We start from the raw sequence: 19094 nt of genomic DNA, 5'->3' as shown, positions 1-19094 counted from the left end.
ATTAGAGTTATCTTTATCACGTATCTCCCTGCAGACTTCCAAATCTTGGCTAAGTGCACTTTACGTCCCCTTCTCCTTCCCCCCACCCCCAAACACCCAGCCAAGTGTCTTGTACGTTTCTTTGCCCAGCAATGAAAGGCAGACCAGTCTTCTCCATTTAGTTATCATTTCAACAGCTACATTATGGCCCTCAAACTGGAGGCCTATGGCTCTGATCTCTTTGTGAGTTCTACTTTCTGAATTACCAGCCAAGATTATAAAGACTGTTACGATAGGAGAATCATATTTCAGAGTAGACTAGAGAGAAGAGAAACTGTAATCTCAAATGTGCTTTAGTCACCATGTAAACTAGATCCTAGGAAGGTTCATAAATCCCTTAGAGGTATCCACATCTTAGAGTTTGGTTTTCCCTTACATAACCAGGACACCTAAATGCTCTTCACTCAATCCTCAGCTCATCATATTGCAAAACAAAAAAAGAAAGAAAGCAAAGCTCAAAAATAAAAGAAATGAGGTCAAATCAACCAGAATTCATCAGTCAAATCAATTCATCAGAATTCATCAGGGTCCATACCAGTAATATACATTCAGTGCCACATTCTTTAGTTACTAATGTTTATTATCTATGTTTTAAAATATCTGTTACCTAATGAATACAACATTATAAACCAAGAAAATTCCAAAGAGTATTTTGATAAAATGAAATTCTATTTTTCTTTTAATTTTATAAATGGAGAAGTTATCTATGGAAATGCCTGATTTTCAATTAGATGATTTTTCTGCAACTTTTTCCTTTTCTTCTGAAGCTCTCCTCCCTTAGCTTCAGCGATACTCTTGTCAGGCTTTTACTCTACTTCTCTAACCTCCTCGTCAGCCTTCTTTGCTCCTTAAATGCTAGTGTTCTCTAGAGCTCTGCCTTCAGCCACTTACTCTCTCCCTTTGTAAATATCTTTGGGTGACACCTGGTTTCAACCTCTGTCAACAGGCTTATGAATCCCAAATTTATATCACTAACCTGGAACTCTACACTAAACCCTAGATTCATGTACAATTAACAGACATCTCTACTTGGATATTCCAAAGGATCACAAACTTCACTATAGCCAAGACTAAACTCATTCCTGACCCCTCCACCCGATTCTGCTCTTCTTTCCCTGTTCTCCACCTCTCCATCTACATGAAGGGCATCACCAAGTTCCCCAAGAGATACACCTGGAAGTCATTTGTAGTTCCCTCATCTCTCAGCCCTCCCTACTTCAATGAATTACTAATTCTTATAAGTTTTCTCACTATCATATCTGTCTTTTACTAGTGTCTTATTGCCACTGCCACTACCTTAGTTCTAGCTCTTATCATTTCTTGTCAAGATTACTCAGTCTCCTAACTAGTTTCTCTTCCCCCAAGGTGCCCTCTCTCTTCCATCTATCAACCCTACGGCTGCTAGACACACCTTTCTAAAACACAAATATGTATTTGTATAATACACAGATATAAAAGCCTCACATGTATGCCTGTAGGTATTACTTGCCTTAAGCATACATTACCTTTGTAACTTAAAAGATTAAATAGGGGGCTGGCTCCATGGCCTAGTGGATAAGTTCGCACTTTGGCAGCCCAGGTTTGGTTCCTGGGTGCAGACCTACACCACTCATTGGAAGCCACACTGTGGTGGCAACCCACATACAAAATAGAGGAAGAATTAGCACAGACGTTAGCTCAGGGCAAATCTTCCTCAAACAAAAAGAGGAAGATTGGCAACAGATGTTAGCTCAGGGTGACTCTTCCTCATTAAAGAAAAAAAAAATTAAATTAAATTAATGATTTAAAAACCAGGGTATGGTGTGGTGTGGTTCAAAGAGCATGGGATTTAGTTAGAATCAACTGCCTTGCATTCAAAGTTTAGTTTTAATACTTAAAGCCCAAGTTATCTTCCAAGGCACTTCTCCAGTCTGAATTTCTGAATCTGTAAAATGGGCAGAGTAACACATACCTCCTAGGAATGAATGAATGCACAATTACTGCAATGATGTGTTTTTTGAAAATTTAGTTTATAACTACTCATTCCCACCTAGAAAAGTGATGATATGAAACTTAAAGTACTTCTTAGACAACTTTCATTTGTGTTTGCCAGTTACGATGAACAATGTTTGAAAAAATCTGATTTTTGTTATTTTAATTTGTACAACTTTATTCAATTCAAAATTAACTTGTCAAACTATCAGGAGAGAAAACCACGTTAATATTTTCATCTGGATCATAATGCTATGGTTTTAGGAGTTTCCAATCAGATGCTTAATATGAACTGAACTGACAATATTGTTTGCAGTGTTTACATCCACCTTCACTCCCATATCTACTCTCAGCCTCCTTCCAGAAACTCCCCCAAATACCCCAAAATATTAAGTCCACTTTTCCCCATGTTACTTTCTACTCAAAAGTCTCCAATGGCTTCTGGTCATATGTGTGATGATGATGATGACAAAAGTCCTTTCCCTCTAGTATCTTACAAGATGATAAGTTCAGTGGCTCTCAAACTGTTTCAAATGGCAGAATTCACGGAAGTCACAGTGCTCTTTGTGCAACACTATGAAAAAAATCTTAATTTAATTCCAGTAGAAAACCTAGAATAATTAATATAAAGCATAGTTACATTAAAGATAGGTAATGTAAATATCACAAGCATGTGACAATGAAAAAACAGGCGCGTGAACTAAACATGACTGACTACTGCTCAGTTTTGGTCCTATTTGTTTCCTACTAGTCCAACAATTGGTAAGTCATGCCAAAGTGTTGAAAAAGCACAAAGCCCAAAAATTATTTTTCCACAAACTGGGAAAAGATTAGCATTATTCATTATTAGTGGAAGCACACCTTTATACAACAGTCTGCAGATGTTCCTTGGGAATCCAGTTTAAGAGTACTGACCTAGCTGGGGAGACAAGATTCAGATTTTCCCCAATAACTAGGAGTCTCTGATTTATATGGTATTTGAAAAAACATACATACACTCTCAGGTTATTACTTTTAAAAAATTAAATATATATTGGCAAAATCTTGCATTAAACTCTTAACTGTAGAGGAACAAGCTATAATATACACAATTGTTCCATACACCAATGTAACGAATTTCAGTGCTAAAAGAGTTCAGGAAGTATGAACTTTCAAGAGTTCAAGAGCACTGTAACTTTCAGGTGGTGTTTAAACCAAGCCATGTGAAAAAGAAAAAGTGAGCATCATTTAAGCTCTGTGATTCATTAGAGATGACTGAAATAATAATCAAGTAGTTAACAGCAAATCTTATTTCTGCAGCTGTAGAAACTCTAGTCTCTTTCCATTGAGATGAATTCTCTGAGGTTATAATTTTACCATTAGATCTTAAACTTAGCAGCCAGAATCAGTTGCCAAAGATAAGACAACTATGGCTTCTTTGGAAGTAACTATCATTTCTCCAAAGATTGGTCCTGGCAGCTATTTTGATCTGTTATTCCAAAGACTGGCTCAGAGCATTCTGGAGCATTGCTTCCCGGTCCTTCAACTGTGTCCCACACTGAGACCACTGATGCCCAGGAAAGAACCAGAGGGAAAAGCAAAGTGCTAGAGCTGTGGTTCCCCAACAGCAAACTCTGAAAGTAATAATGGAGGACTAAGAAATATATGTAATTACTCCAAAATTATAATGGAATGATGTTTTTATTCACATTATAACATTGTACAAGGTAACAAAAACAGCAAATCTCAGCCTTTCAAAATGGCTATTTGCAATTGCTACTGTATATTCATTACATATTTTTGATTAACAAAAAATGGAAAATGGGTTATTAATTAAATACAGTTTGGACTCTTAGCTTAACATGGCATCTAAGTAAAACCCCCCAGTGTAACCTCTCCCATCTTCTCAGGAAAATACATACAAAAGCACAGAAAAAGACAACAGCACACCCTAAAATTTAACCTCTGATGAGAAACCTCAGACAAATTCATTAACTGAAAGTCCTAGAAACCAGGTCTAGAAACATATTAATGGCGGTCCAGTTTTCTGATTGGTACACATGATACAAAGGTTACACTGCTCTGTGAAACACAATAATTATGTCAGCTGAGAAAGGGACTTTGGCTCTCTCCCTTTTCTGCCTGCTATTTAAGAGAAAGTGTTGACATAGTAGAAGGATGGCTTTATGAGGCAGCCAGAGGAGTGCAACTCATTCCCATTCCCCCAACAGCACACCTCTCTATACATCCATTTAAATACAGTTCCCAGTAAAGAGCCTGTTAGAAGGTAGAGGGGCACTAACAATGGTTCGCTGCAGCTATGATGCCTCAATATCCTCATAAAAAGCTCTGCAGAGAAGGGAAAATACAGGAAAAATCCCTTTAGTAGAGCATGTTAAGAAATACAGGTTTTCCATATACTTCCTATGGTGGTAGATGATCCTAGTTTAGTTTCGCAAAGCCACATTTGATGACTACCTGCCAGTCACTGGGAAATGTTTAACAAGCTATTCTTCAGATGCAGACATGAGCAGGCATTCAAATCTAAGCAGATAGTGAGAAGCATCCACATGCCCTGTTGCAATTACCAACAGTGTTCTAGGAAGAAGGAAAAAGCAAGGTGAGGCCCATAAGTAAAAAATTCCCACATGAGAAAGAAATATCCTGAAGACGCAGAGAACATATCTCTGAATAAGATTTAATAAGGAACTACGAGATAATTAAGCAAAATTTTATTGGGTATGGACTTGAATAAAGATGCACAAGAACCAAATATAAAACAACGGTATAAAGAGAAAAACAATGTAAGATACAAGGACAACAGGCTGAGATAAAAACGGAGCTGGGTGACATAATTTTATAATAGTAAAATTAAAAGCTACATTGAAGAGGAAGATAGCACATCTCTGAGTCCTTCATTCACCTAACTGTGGTAGACTGACAGCGAAAAATGGCCCCAAGTCTCCATACTTCCCTGTGTCCACACCCTTTGCAATATGTTGCTTTATAGCAGCTCTCATCAAGAGGTGGAATCTATATCCTTACTCCTTGAGTCCGCTGGCCTTGTGACTTCCTTTGGCCAACAGAACACAACACAAGCAACAGTGTCCTAGTTCCAAGGCTAGCCTCAAGAGGCTTTGTTTGCTTCTGCTCTCTCTCAGACCTCTGCTACCACCGTGAGAAAAAAATGTAGTCAAGGCTTCTGGAGGAAAAGGCACCATGTGGAGAACTCAGGTCCCCCAGCCAACAACCAGCCAACTCCCAGACATGGAACCACCTAACCAACACAGGGTTGACCACAGACCCATGAGGGAGACCAGCAGAGAACAGAATTGCTCAGCTGAACTCAGCCTAAATTGCCAACCTGAAGAATTATGAGTTAAATAAATGGTTAATGTTTTAAGCCACTAAGTTTTGGAGTGGTTTGTTCTGCATCAAAAGCTAAGGGATACATCCATTGAGGTAACAATTAATGTTGGAAGGAAAAATCCTATTCCTTTATTATGATAAGCAAATAAAGTTCCCATCTACATACTTTTAGCTCCAGGTTTCTGCAACAATGGTATAAATAAGAACACCATGAAGGACAGCTAATCAACCTCTTGTCCACCATGAACTTTGTTGAGGTAGGGGAGGTCTGTCAAGATCTCCTAGAATGAGAAATCCAGCCTCATTAACTCATCCTAGCTAAATTTCAGAGTAAGGACTTCACAAATACCTGTCGTACCTGAACGATATTTACAGCCAGACTCTAACAAAGCTGTCCAAGAAAAACACCTGCTATACTGTCTTCTAGAGGTAAATTCCATGATGTTCTCTGCCGCCCCCACTCACTTTAAGGGAGCTACAGTGAGGCTCGCTTCCAGCTCTCTCTCAGTCTTCCTGGAAAAAGACTCACTCCACTTGCCACCACGCCAGTAACTGCTCTCGAGGAAACGAAATGTGGGAATCTAGAGACCAACTCACCTACCTTCCCTTCAGCCTTTCTCCTCCCAACTGCAATCTAGATCTGAAGTCTAGTTCCTTTCTTTTTGAAGTGAGCAATTAGTGTTAATCAGATGTTGCCCACTTACTGGAGAAATGAACATCTCCCAGGATCTTGATGCACCTTACCCACAGTAAATTTGCAAAGCAATTAATGTAATCTAAGATAATTAAAGATGATTTGCTTTTGACTATGATTTTATCTCTCATAGAAAGCTGACCATAGTTTTTCCGTAGCCATGATTTTAGTTTTTCTGTGACAAGAACACCCACTATTAACATCATTAGTTAATAAGGCTCTGGAATTTCTGGCCAATTCAGACATAAATTTAAGAAGGAGAAGTAAATTTTCACTATTTGCACATATTATGATTAGATATCAACAAATTCTACAAAATCAACTCTTATACTTATTGAGAATAAAGAGCTCAGGTCTGAGATAAGTATATAAAAAAACACCCTTCCAGTACGCCAGTAAAAATGAGTCAGAAAACAGAATAGAAAAAAATTTCACTCACAATAGAAATAAAAAACAAAAAATAACTAAGAGTACCCACAGCATGGGACAGAAGGTAAACAATCTACACTACTATACAGAGAGGGGTAAACAGTCCTGAATATCAAACGGATAGGATAAAGCTAATGTACAATGTTGTTCTGATGCAAAATAGAAAGATGAAAGAAAACCAGAATAGAAAGTAGGCAATCAGGCCAGTATCCAAGAATTTAGTAGACCACAGAAGAACTATCACAAATCAACAGGCAAGGGAATATTCTTACTGGTGTTCTAACAATGGATTAACATTTGGAAAAAAAAAAAATCAGTTTTGTTTCTAACCCAACACTATAAACCAAAATACATTTTCCATGGTTTAGCACTAGATGTAAAAATATTAGATGTAAAAAAAAATTTTTTTAATTACTTTTGTAAAATGGCACCTAGGGACACATCATAATGGTAGCTATGGTAATTGTACTGGTGGAGAGAGTTAAAAAGGAACTCATTATGGAGAGTAGAACACACGAGTCAAAGGGCCACAGGCTGAGGGGACTGTCAGTGGGTGGCTACTCAGGAAGGACTTCGTGGGAGAGCTGGCCTTGAACAAAGTGTCATATTTGGGTTGGTGGAGAGGAGACGACAACACCCAGACGTTGGCACATGGAGATAAGAAAAGCCAGGCATTGGGAAAAAGGTGATCCCCCAATCTTGCAGGCAGGAGGAAGGTGATGGAAGCTCCACGAGGGTGGAGATTTGCATTTGCCTTGTTCATTACTGAATCCACAGGACCCTGGTGCTTAAGAAATCCTGTGGAAAGAATGGATGCTGTTTGGGAGCAGCAAGCATTAGGGCCAAAGAGACTCTCATTCTGTGAATGCCCAGCTGCGTGTTGGGATTTGATACAATAAGTCTCTGAGAGCCTGAGCCAGTAACAATTCACAAGCGAATGGGGTAAAGAAGATGAAATATAGGAGAATCTGCACCATAAAGAGGTTTATAAGTCTAGAAGCAGTGAATGAAAACAGCAAAGAAAAGGTGGAGAGATTTTTAAAAGAAATTTTGAAAGCTCTGTATTTCTCAAAGTGTATAAATCAAATTAAAAGGCAAATATATGGGAAAATATGACAGAAAGCAGGGTTAATTCAGTACATGAAAATCTCTCAAAAATGACTAATAAAAGACACAGATTTGTCAATCAATGAGACAGGGAAATGAAAATTTTCACAAAGGCATAATTACAAATGGCTAATTAAAATCTGAAAAACTTTAATGTTCTTGATCATAAGAACAAATTAAAAACAATATAGCAACTATTCTTTCCTCTTTAAAATTAAATTAGTAAACGTTAGTAAGGATGGTCAACTTTTCGGGAAAGTAATCTATTAACATGTTCAGAGGTCTTTAAAATGTTCCTGTCTTCATTCCTAGGATCTCTTCCACTTCTAGCGAGGACCTATATTAAGGAACTCAGAAATGCTGACAAAGATTTTAAACAAAGATTTTCTTCTCAGTGTTATTCACATAATAAAAACAAGAAACAATGTATACAAAAACAATATGGGCAATATTGTACAACCACAAAATTAAACAGTCATCAAAAAGGTTTTCGAACAATTTGAATGATTTGGAAAGATGCTTATACTGTAATGTTAAGAAAATAAAAGATGCAAATTGAGTATGAAATATCTTTATTTCTATAACAATAGTCAAAGAAAGGAAATATACTAAAGTCTTAATAGTGTTCCTCTGGGGGAAGCAGGTTTAGAGGCAGTTTTAATCTCTTCTCCATACTTATCTATACTTTTGAAAGTATGATTTCTACAATAGATATGTATTTCTTTTATTATTTTTTGGGGGGGGGAGAGAAGGGCAATATACAGGAAAAAGCTGTATTAAAAGAGCCCACCTAGAAGAATCTTCATATATTCATCTTTTCCAAATTAGGAGATGCACTGTAATAATACTATTTAGTATTTGATATCCTACTTTAAGAAAAAGTAATGCAAATACCATGGCAGCAACACAATATAATACAATGCCTTTTCAGAATGTATTTAATGATACTCCTGGAGTATAACAATATTGCTATTTTTAAAACAACTATAGGTAATATTTTAGACATTCTACAGTGCTGTTACTCACAATCAAATGACAGATTGGTATAATTATTGCATTTTGCAGTGCAGCTGCATTTGCGGTAAGTTCATATTAAAGTATAGCTTGCAATTTCATTTGTGTCCATATTAGAGCTTCTCATAAAATGACTGATTTTATGTAGTTAAAGTACTCTGTTGACTGCTATTAAATACACTCCTCTTTCTTTTTTAACCTTTCACAATAACAGCTATAATACAAAGGTGAAAAGCATACATAAAACACTACAATGTGTCATGAGCAAACACTTAAAAGCTTAAGGGCTACCTATTATTAAAATGCCTAATCTTTCAAATTAAAAAGATAGGTAGCTAAGCAACACAGCACTGCCAATTGTGAACAGTACGCAGTCTACCTTTCATGTTGTTGGGAGAACATTATCACAGGACTTCAGAACAGTTAGAGCACAGATCTAAGTAATAAAATTATGTAAAAAGAGCAAACTGAGGATTTTCAAAATTGTTTATTGATTTTCAAAATACGTTTATTGGGAAGTAAATGGAAAACTTTCAAGGTTTCAATGAGATTCTTTTTTTAAAATATAATAAGCATATCAGTTCAGTTAAACTGTATTTCAAGGAAAGAAAAAAACAATCTATTGAGGTTACAGTTATAATTACTTTAGAAAATAGCTGTTTGTTTTCAATTGTTTAATCAGTGGCAGTTTATTAGTATTTCCAGTCCATCTATATCCTCTCTACAAAATATAATTTGTACTCTTCAAATTATATTAACAGTATAAATCAAATTGTGGTCAGCAGAATTCTAAGCCCCCATGAGTCCTTATCCCTGGACTACACATCCTACTTCTTCCCCTTGAGTGTGGACAGGACTTGTGAATATGTTGGGATATCCTCCTGTGATTACGTTACACTCATTATATAGCAAAGATGAAGGGATTCTGAAGATGTAATTAAGGTCCCTAACCAGCTGATTTTCAGTTAATCAAAAGGGAGATTATCCTGGGGGGAGGGGCTGACCTAATCAGGTGAGCCGTTTAAAAGAGGGTCTGAATATCAGAGACATAAGCCAGAGAGATAGGTATATTAGAAGCAGTTGAGCTCCTCTCCCGTCAGTCTTCACGTATCAAACAGTCATGCTGTGGAGTGGACCATGGGCAGGGAAGGGCAAGCAGCCTCTGGGAGGTAAGGGCCTCAGTCAGTCCTATGGCCATGAGAAACTGAATTCTGCAAATAATCAGTAAACTTGGAAGAGGATCCTGAGTCTCAGATGAGACTGCAATCATGGTTGACACCTTACTATAGCCTTCTTAAGACACTGAGCACAGGACTAAGCTAAGCTGGGCCCAGATTCCTAAGCCATGGAAACTCTGAGATAATAAATGCTTTTAAATCGCTAAAACTTGTTTGTTACACAGCGACTGAAAACTAATTAACAAACAAAACTTGAAATAAAACTATTCATTACATCTGTTACCTGTTCCTTGGGTGGAATAAGTGATTAACATATTAACCTTACATGTTTTAAAAAACAGAAGTAAAAAGAATGAAGTTTCTAGTCTCATTCCTCCTACTCTTCCATACCTATTTATTCTCTAAGACCCTGCCAAAATGCCCAGAACAACTTAAAAGCAATCCCTAAAGGGATCAAACTGATCCTAGAACAAAAATCCAACACTCACTACATGAATAAAACAAAAATCCAGAATCCAGCAGACAACGATGACAAAAAAATTAAAATATCTAGCATCCAATAAAAAAAAAAACCCAGCCATTGAAAGGAGAGAAATATGACCCATAGCTTGGAGAAAAATCAATCAACTGAAACAGACCCATAAATGAAAAAGATGACAGGGCTCCTAAGACAGCTATTACACATGAACATATGAGGAGAGAAATAGAATATATAAATAAGACCCAGACAGGATTTCTAGAGATGAAAAATATGAAATATGAATGAAAAACGCACTAGATGGAATTAACAGCAGATTAGACACTACAGTAGAATTAGCAGAGAACTATTAAGATAGCAATAGAAATTACTCAAAATGAAGCACAGAAAGAAAAAAAGCAGGAAAACAAATAAAAGAATAAAGGCTAAAATAGAGAGCCTCAGTGAGCTGTGGCACCATATCAAGCAGGATCACATCTGTGTAACTAGAGTCCCAAGTAGGGAGGGAGAAAAATATCCGATCAAATAATGACTGAAATTCTTCCAAATTTCATGAAAACTATAAACCACCAAACCCACAAAGCTCAACTTCAAGCATAAAAAACATACATAAAACCACTCAAAGGAACATCATAACCAAAATGCTGAAAAACAATGAAAAACAATGATAAAGAGAGTATCCTAAAAGCAGTCAGGTAAAAAGAGGTCTGTTGTTACAGAGCAGGGTTCAGCAAGCTACAGCACGGGGGCCAGCCACATGATTTTACAAATAAAGTTTTACTGGAACACAGCCACACTCATTCATTTACATATTGTCTATTGCTGCTCTCTCACTACACCAAAGTTAAGTTACTGCAACAAAGACCAGATGACTCACAAGCCTAAAATATTTACTATCTGGACCTTTAAAAAAAAGTGCGCAGACCTCTGCCACAGAGGAACAAAGATAGGAATGACTGAACACGTGCTGCCAGAAACCATGCAGGCCAGAAGACAATGGAAAGACATCTTTAAGGTACTGAAAGAACAAATGTACCAAGAGAAAAAAATCTTTCGAGGATGAAGGTGAAATAAAATACCTTTCAATAAAACAAAAGGTTTGAAAATTCAACAGACCTATACTACAGCAGACTTATATTACAAGGTAGTATACCAAATACCTATACTGCAAAGTATACCTACAGCAGACCTATACTACAAGAAATTGTAAGGGGAATTCTTCCAGCAGAAGAAAAACTATACTAGATGGAAATGCAGATTTACACAAATGAATGAGGAGAGATAGAAATGGTAAATAGGTAGATAAATATAAAAATATTTTCCTCATTTTAAAACTTTTTTAAAAGACAATCGACTGTTTAAAGCAAAAATGATAATGCATGGTGGGGTTTACAACATACGTAGAACCAAATAGATTACAACTCAGCCCAAAGGATGGAAGAGAAGAGTAGGGAATACACCATTATGAAGTTCTTATGTTACACACGAAATAATATAATATTATTTAAAGTAGACTGTGATAAATTAAAGATGTACTTTGTAAATCCGAGAGAAATAACAGCACCAAAGTGGATTCACTAATAAACCAAAAGTGGAGGTAAAATTGCATCACACAAAATACTCGATCCAAAAGAGGTCAGGAAAAGAAGAAAAAAGGGACTAAAAACAGATGGAGCAAATAGAAAACAAATAGCAATATGGTAAATTTAAATCCAACCAGATTTAAATCCAATGTAAATACTGGTAATTACATTAATTGAAAGGATCTTAACACTCCAATTAAAAGGCAGAGAATGTCAGGTTGAATAAAAACATAAAACCGAATGTAGGAAACCTACTTTAAACTTTAAGACACAGATAGCTTAAAGGAAAACAAAAACGATATAACACAGAAAAAGAAAGCTGGGCAGACTATACTAATGTCAGAACAAAGTAGACTTTAGAACAAGGAATATTATAGGGATGAAAAGGAATTTGTCATACTGATAAAGGGACTGATTCACCAAAAAGACATACCAATTCTAAATGTACTTAAACAGAGCTTCAAACATACAAAGCAAAAACTGATAGAACTGAAAGGAAAAATTATAATTGTATATTTCAGCACAATCTAAGAATTAATAAATAATAAAAAAATCAGAAGGAACATAGAAAACCTAAATAACATTATTAATCAATTTGATGTAGTTGATAGTTATTTCACTCCATCCAATAACAGAATACAAATTCTTTACAAGTACACATGGAACATTCACCATGATAGACCAAATTCTGGTCTATAACACAAGTCTCAATAAATTTAAAAGGATTGAAATCACACAGAGTATTCCATACACTGGAATTAAACTAGAAATCAGTAACTGAAAGATACTTGGAAAAGGCCCCAAATAACTCAATAAGAAATCACAAGGAACATTAGTATTTTGAACCGAATGAAATGAAAATACATTTCAAAATGTGTGGGATGCACATAAAATATGCTTACAGAGATATGCGTAGCTTTAAATGCTTGTATTAGAAAAGAAGAAATTTCTAAAATCAATAACCTAAGATTCCACCTGAAGAAACTAGAAAAAGAGCAAATGAAACCCTAAGTAAGCAAAAAACAAAAATAAAAATGAATTCAATAAAAAGGAAAACAAAAAAATAGTAGGAAAAAAAATCAATAACCAAAAACTGCTTCTTTGCAAGTTCAATAAAATTGATAAACTTCTGGGAAACTGATTAAAAGAAAAAAGAAAGAAAAATGATAAAGGGACCATCAACACAGATTATACAGACATTCAGAAGATAATAAGAGGCTATAAAAATGACTTTATGGCAATGAATTTGACATTTATGCCTTGAAAGATACAAACTACCATCTTAGCCAGTTTTAAGCCAGAGAGCAAAAAAGACACATATTTCTCTAGAGTCTACAAAAATTTCCACATCCCTAATGGCTTTGGAAAGGAGAGTCTCCGCCTAGAGAGAGGGAAGGGATTTCCAGAGTGTACAACAAAAGGAATCTGTACTGATAAGAATGCCCAGGAAGGAACCCAAGAAAGTTAAGCAGAAATATGCAGATAATAATGCCTAATACTTTTTAAATGTTTTTCATATGCCATAAATTATTTTAAGAATTTTAAATGTGCTAACAGACTGCTTTTAGGTAGATAATATTACTACCCTGTTTTATAGATGAGGAAAATTCAGTTGTTACAAAAACTACCACCACTACCCATAATTGTGATTATCATTTATGGAGTGCTGACCAAAAACTCTACAGTAAGAACTTCATATACCTTATCTAATTTAATCCTTACAACAGCACTGTTACATAATTATTATTATCTTATTTTAAATATGAGAAAATTGACTAGTAACCTGACTAGTCACAAAGTAGAAGCTTTAGTAAGTGATTTTGCTAGGACTGAAACATGTTTTAGTTAGATTTCAAAGTCAGTGCTCTTAATCGCTTTGTAACGCCCCTAAACTTCAGAATTCCTCTCTGGGACTGTGTCCAGACTTTTCCTCCAGGCAGCTCCCTCAACCTCACAGATACTACGGGGCAACTAAAATAAGCACGAGACCAGTGAGCTATAGAGAGCATACTGGATATAGCTGTATGGTACTGTATTCTTTGTCTTAAATTTCTCTAGATTTTTCATCAATAACAAATTCAACAAATATTTCCTGAATGCCTACTATGTACAAGCCATTTGAGCTAAGTGGCTCATAAATATAGTTATTCTTTCTTATAAAAGTAGCAACGTACATTACATATACATTACTAGGAACACAGGTTCCTTTGTATTTATATGTGTAGGTTATGAAAAAGATCATTCTCATTTACATTTGTACAGAAAAGTTGACAAGTACTTCTTAATAGAATTAAGGTATATGTAATAGTTTTATAAATTAGTAATGTTCATAAATATTGATGATCCAGAAAAAAATTATTTCAAGGTTTTAGAGCAGCAGTCCCTTTTCCTTTCTCTGCAAAGGGCCAGATAGTAAATATTTTTAGACTTTGAAGGCCATACAGTCTCTGTCGCAAGTACTCAACTCTGCCTCCTCAATTCCACCTTGTAGTACAAAATTAGCCATAGACACCATGTACACAAATGAGCTTGGCTGTATTCCAGTAAAACTTTATTTGCAAAAACAGGTGGCAGGCTGGCTTTGACCCACGGGCCATGGTTTGCCAACCCATGCTCTAGAGAATTGCTGTTGAATGGGTTCAGAACATGCCACCCCAAAATATGACACTGGCATATCGATTATTTTGAACTGAAGTTACTTGAGAAACAGCAGGTACAGGAAGGGCTCTCGGACCTCCACATTTCTACCTAAAAGCAGCTCATAAAATTTCCCATGAGAGAGGTACCCTCCCTGTACCAGGAAGAGAAGAACATTCTTATCACTGGGGACTGGGATTCAACACCAAAATGAATCTATACAAACTAACCTACTAAAATAACCCTATCTTCCATTAGTTTCCTCCATATATTTCCTAGTCACTTTCCCACAACTTACTGCCCCTGGCCCAAGCCCCTCTGTCTCACTACTTCTCCACAAATTTATTGCTTCTCTATCAGAGTATCAGCTCTTAGTCCCATCTGCTTCTTTGGGTCTTCATTTTCCTTATAAAGACTCTCACGTGCATATAAAAATATTAAATAAAATTTGTATGTTTTTCTCCTGTTAATTTGTCTCACGTCAGTCTAATTGTCAGGCCCAGCCACAGAACATAAGAGAGCAGAAGGAAGATTTTCCTCCCCTAACTGTATAGTGATTTTCTTTTAGTCTGTGTTTTTATATTATTTATACTGACAAAGAAATTATAAGAATAAAGTATGTCCTCAAAAGAGGATAAAATGGTGTTTTAAATATCTGATACCTTCACAACACACATCAGTTTGTTAAAGATGATCACAAGTCCTAAAGAAACATGTAATTTTTGTTTAACTAGGCATTTCACTAACTTATTACATTATGAAACCCTTTTTTTAACCAATTAACTATTAACATCCTGCAGAACTGGTGCTTCAGGAGCATACCTTGGGAAACTCACAGTCACGCAAATGTAAATCCCATGGCTACAAGTATGAATATGAATTTAAATTGTGTAGTATACATATGATATATATAAGAAGTTGAGTATTTTGTACACAGATTCCTTTTATCAGCTTGTTTGATTGTCATTTGTATCTTTCACAGAAACAGAATGAAATAGGCACACACTCCAAAACCTTCTGATTATTTATGTATACCAACTAGTTGTACTCTTGTTAAACAAATCTTTCTACATGTATACCCAGCTTTACCAATCAGATCCATGGACCAATGGTTTATTCATTTAAACAAACAATGAATATAATGGAAGGCATAAGTGTTTACCTATTCTCTCTTCCCATCAGTCAGTGAGCAACTAAGTGATTCCTGTTATTTCCTTATTTTAATTCATTCTCTGTCCCAATAATAAAATTGCACTCTTAAATAGATTCTCCTAAATATGGGAGTGGGGTAGAAAGGGGAGAGGAAGAGAGTCAACATTTGTCAAGAACCAACATTTGCTGAGTGTCAAGAATGTGCCAAGTGTTCTATATACATTATCTTGTAACAATTCTTCATTGAAGGTATTATTAACCCCATTTTATAGATGGAGACCTACACTAAAAGAGGTAAGTAAATTGCTTAAGGCAACAAAACTATTAATTAGCAAACCCTGTTTTGAACCTAGTCCTGACTCATTCCAAAGACAGAATCTTGGAAAGCTGAGGAGAAAAGTAATAACCCTTCATATATCTGACGACGGTTGGCAGATGGAACCAGGAATTAGACTTATTTTATGTAGCCTTTAGTGCTAGAACTAAAATGAAGGAGTGGAAAGTATGAGAGACTGTTTTTAATAAGACATAAGCAGATTTTCCAAAGAGCAGTTGAAAGAAAGCACAGGTTACTGGGAGAGGTCTGGAAGGACTGTTCCGTCATTAAAGTTGTCTCAATCTGTCCTTCACAGAACAACCTTTTGGTGCGATGCCATCTAGGAGATGGAAGAATTGGATGGATTTAAAAAAGTCTAGATGATCTTCTAACATTGAGATAATATGATTTATCAAAGCAGTGAGAAATCAGTATACTCTTACATTATTTTAAGATTTCAAACTGTTAGGAAAATTTTCTCACTCTGGTATGAAAAATGTCCACTACTTAATTATCACAACTTCCTCCACCTGAAAAATCCAAAAAGTACATTTAAATTTTTATGCTATGCCAACAAAAGCCCAAAAACCCCACTAACACACCAATAATGAATAATGCTTGTCTCCAATTGTACAACTATATCTAAATGGGTAAATAGTTAAGAAAAAAATTAAAAATTACTCTAACGGGCTTTTGCTACTTTCTTGTTTAAGAAAAAGTTGAACTCCAACTCCTTGTTTTTAGGCAGAATTTTCATAACTTCTTTAATGTGGGTCTCCCAACAGAATCATCACAATGCTTAACTTTAAGTGTTAAAGTCTGAGGATTGACATCTTCTCTTTTGAAATATATAGTCTGAAAAATTAATCAGGAAGCCCCACTTTGTGCTTAAATGAAGTCATTCTTTGGAGAAACAAGTTAATTTCAGTCAAATTAATTTTTTTGAACACCATTTGCTTGTACCTAAAAATATTACAAGCTAAATTTCTTTTAAAATAAATTATATAAAGTTTGACTCAGCATTTTTAACAAAAGTAGTCACTTTTAATCACGGTAGTCATTATAAAAACGTTCAACATATTTGCACAACAAAAACAAGTCTTAAAATTATTTTTCCCATACTCTATTTGTAATGATCTTTCCCATTGATAAAAGCCCTCTATATGGTTTAATCAATGACAGTGCTCTGAAACAGCCCTTCTAGACTAGTTGAAGACAGCAGGCTAAGGTTTATAGTCTATCAGAGTTACCATTTTATTTTATTTTTGGCAGAAACAGCCAACTGAGATGTGCCAGGAAAGAAGTAAAATAAGAAGTCTGAAAACTCTTAAAAATTAATTGTTAAAATATCAGTTAAATCTATCCTATTACAAACTGTAACAATTTTAGGTATAGTAGATAGAGCTAACAGGAAAAAATTAATTAGTGCCTAACATATCCAGTTATAATTCTTATATCTCTCTCTAGCAATGTTACAGATTTAGTAACACTACTTAAAAGTAAACATGTTTATTCCACAAGATTAAGATAGACATCTAATCCAGTTTCTGATTAAACTAGAAATCTCTTAATCAACATTAGGTAATACGGGTATTATTTTGTTTTCACAAGGTATTAATGACCTTAGAGATAGAATAGGTAAATAAAAAAGATAAACAAATACCTTTATCAGGTACTGATCAATAACGTCTGAATGTAGATCAAAGTAAAAATAACCTTTGAAATAAATCTGTGCTTGTCTAAAAGTTATTAGAAATTATAAATGAAATATACTACACTAACTACTCACCAAACATGACTGGTACAATGAAATGAAAGTTAATCCTGAATGCTAAAAATCTGTAACTAAACATATTGATTCCTTTAATATAAACATGACTTTTCTGACATGCATCTATCAGTTTTAGAGTGAAGGATAATTTCAACTCTTATCAGGAAGCACATTAAGGTGATTTTAGGTCAATTTAGATGACAGATTAAATAACTCCTAGTTACACTATTTCGATCTGTTGCTAGCCAGGGTCTAACAGGATGTACTGTCAAGTATATAGCACAAAGCTGAAGAGTAATGTATTTTAATGTGTCTATATCCAAAAAGCCAGTTCCTGGATCTATATGAGAATAGGGCTTCTTAGTTTTCATTTTCTTTTTTTTCTACGGTACTTCTAGTACTGCTTTTGGTGGATCCCTGGGTTTAAATGCTGTCAAGTTTGTTAGGATAGGCATATAACGATGACAGCCAATCGATAAAAGCAACATTGTATTTCCCTCACCTTTTTCCTTTAACTAAAATGTTACTGTACTTTATTGTAGTGTAAACTAAAACCTTCCTACTAAAAGCAAAGGATGCATTGGGCATGAGTGATCTAGCTGTATTTTCCTCACTGTATAAGGTACTTTTTCTTCCTTGTACAGATTCTCTATCTGAAAAGTAGGTACAAATATATAACTAGGGAACTAGCCAAGGAGCACATAACTTTTCTACTTCCTGGAGCTAGAAAAGGGCCCATCTCCTCATTTCCGGTACTGTTTGCCTCAACCTCCAGAAAGTCAACATTTATTCAAACACCAACAATCCTCCACCAAATCACACTTATAGCCCTAATATTATGGTCCACACTTAACCCTTAAGACAAATATAGTCAGAAAATCTAAGACTACATCAGAAGCTATGTGATATATTTTTATATAATGGAATAAGGAAAATGAAAACATTCTTTACATTTGGCACATTCACAAAATTACAATGAATTTTAAAAGAGCAAAACTCAATTTAGAACTGCCGTTATGATTCTATCATGCTATCTGTTAATAAAATGAAAATTCATTATAAAATATATTTTAATGCCTTTACTATCTATACAAAATATTTTAAAAGAAAAATTTTATATTTTCTATGAAGAAGTACCAAAAACTTTTCTGAAAGTCTTCTCTATAACTAAGGATGAGCTGTAATACAAAGAGAGTAAAGTTAATTACTACCAACATCTTAATATTCAAAGCAATACAAAGGGTCAAATGTCTAACATTCATTAGGGATGTTTGCTCTCTAAATGTGACGAACTCTAAATTACTTTGACTTGTGAAAGAAATGAGTATTTTCCAGTCGTTTTTAATGACTGTTTTTTAGTTGAGTGTAGCTAACTCT

General features: G+C 35.2%; 1 protein-coding gene and 1 long non-coding RNA gene across 3 annotated transcripts in view; one reads left to right on the top strand and one right to left on the bottom strand.

The window, feature by feature from the left end:
- The window catches only part of PIGK (phosphatidylinositol glycan anchor biosynthesis class K), a 110122-nt gene that overhangs the window by 4589 nt on the left and 86439 nt on the right, over positions 1-19094 (bottom strand). The gene's annotated exons all lie outside the window — the stretch shown is intronic.
- On the top strand, positions 6977-8147 carry LOC139079087 (uncharacterized). Its single transcript, XR_011532386.1, has 2 exons — positions 6977-7166; positions 7901-8147. It is a non-coding gene; the product is annotated as an uncharacterized lncRNA (long non-coding RNA).

Source organism: Equus przewalskii, chromosome 24 (assembly GCF_037783145.1).
Source record: "Equus przewalskii isolate Varuska chromosome 24, EquPr2, whole genome shotgun sequence".
NCBI classification, from domain to species: domain Eukaryota; kingdom Metazoa; phylum Chordata; class Mammalia; order Perissodactyla; family Equidae; genus Equus; species Equus przewalskii.
The sequence above is the reverse complement of the archived record's forward strand: the minus strand, read 5'-3'. Positions and strand labels throughout refer to the sequence as shown.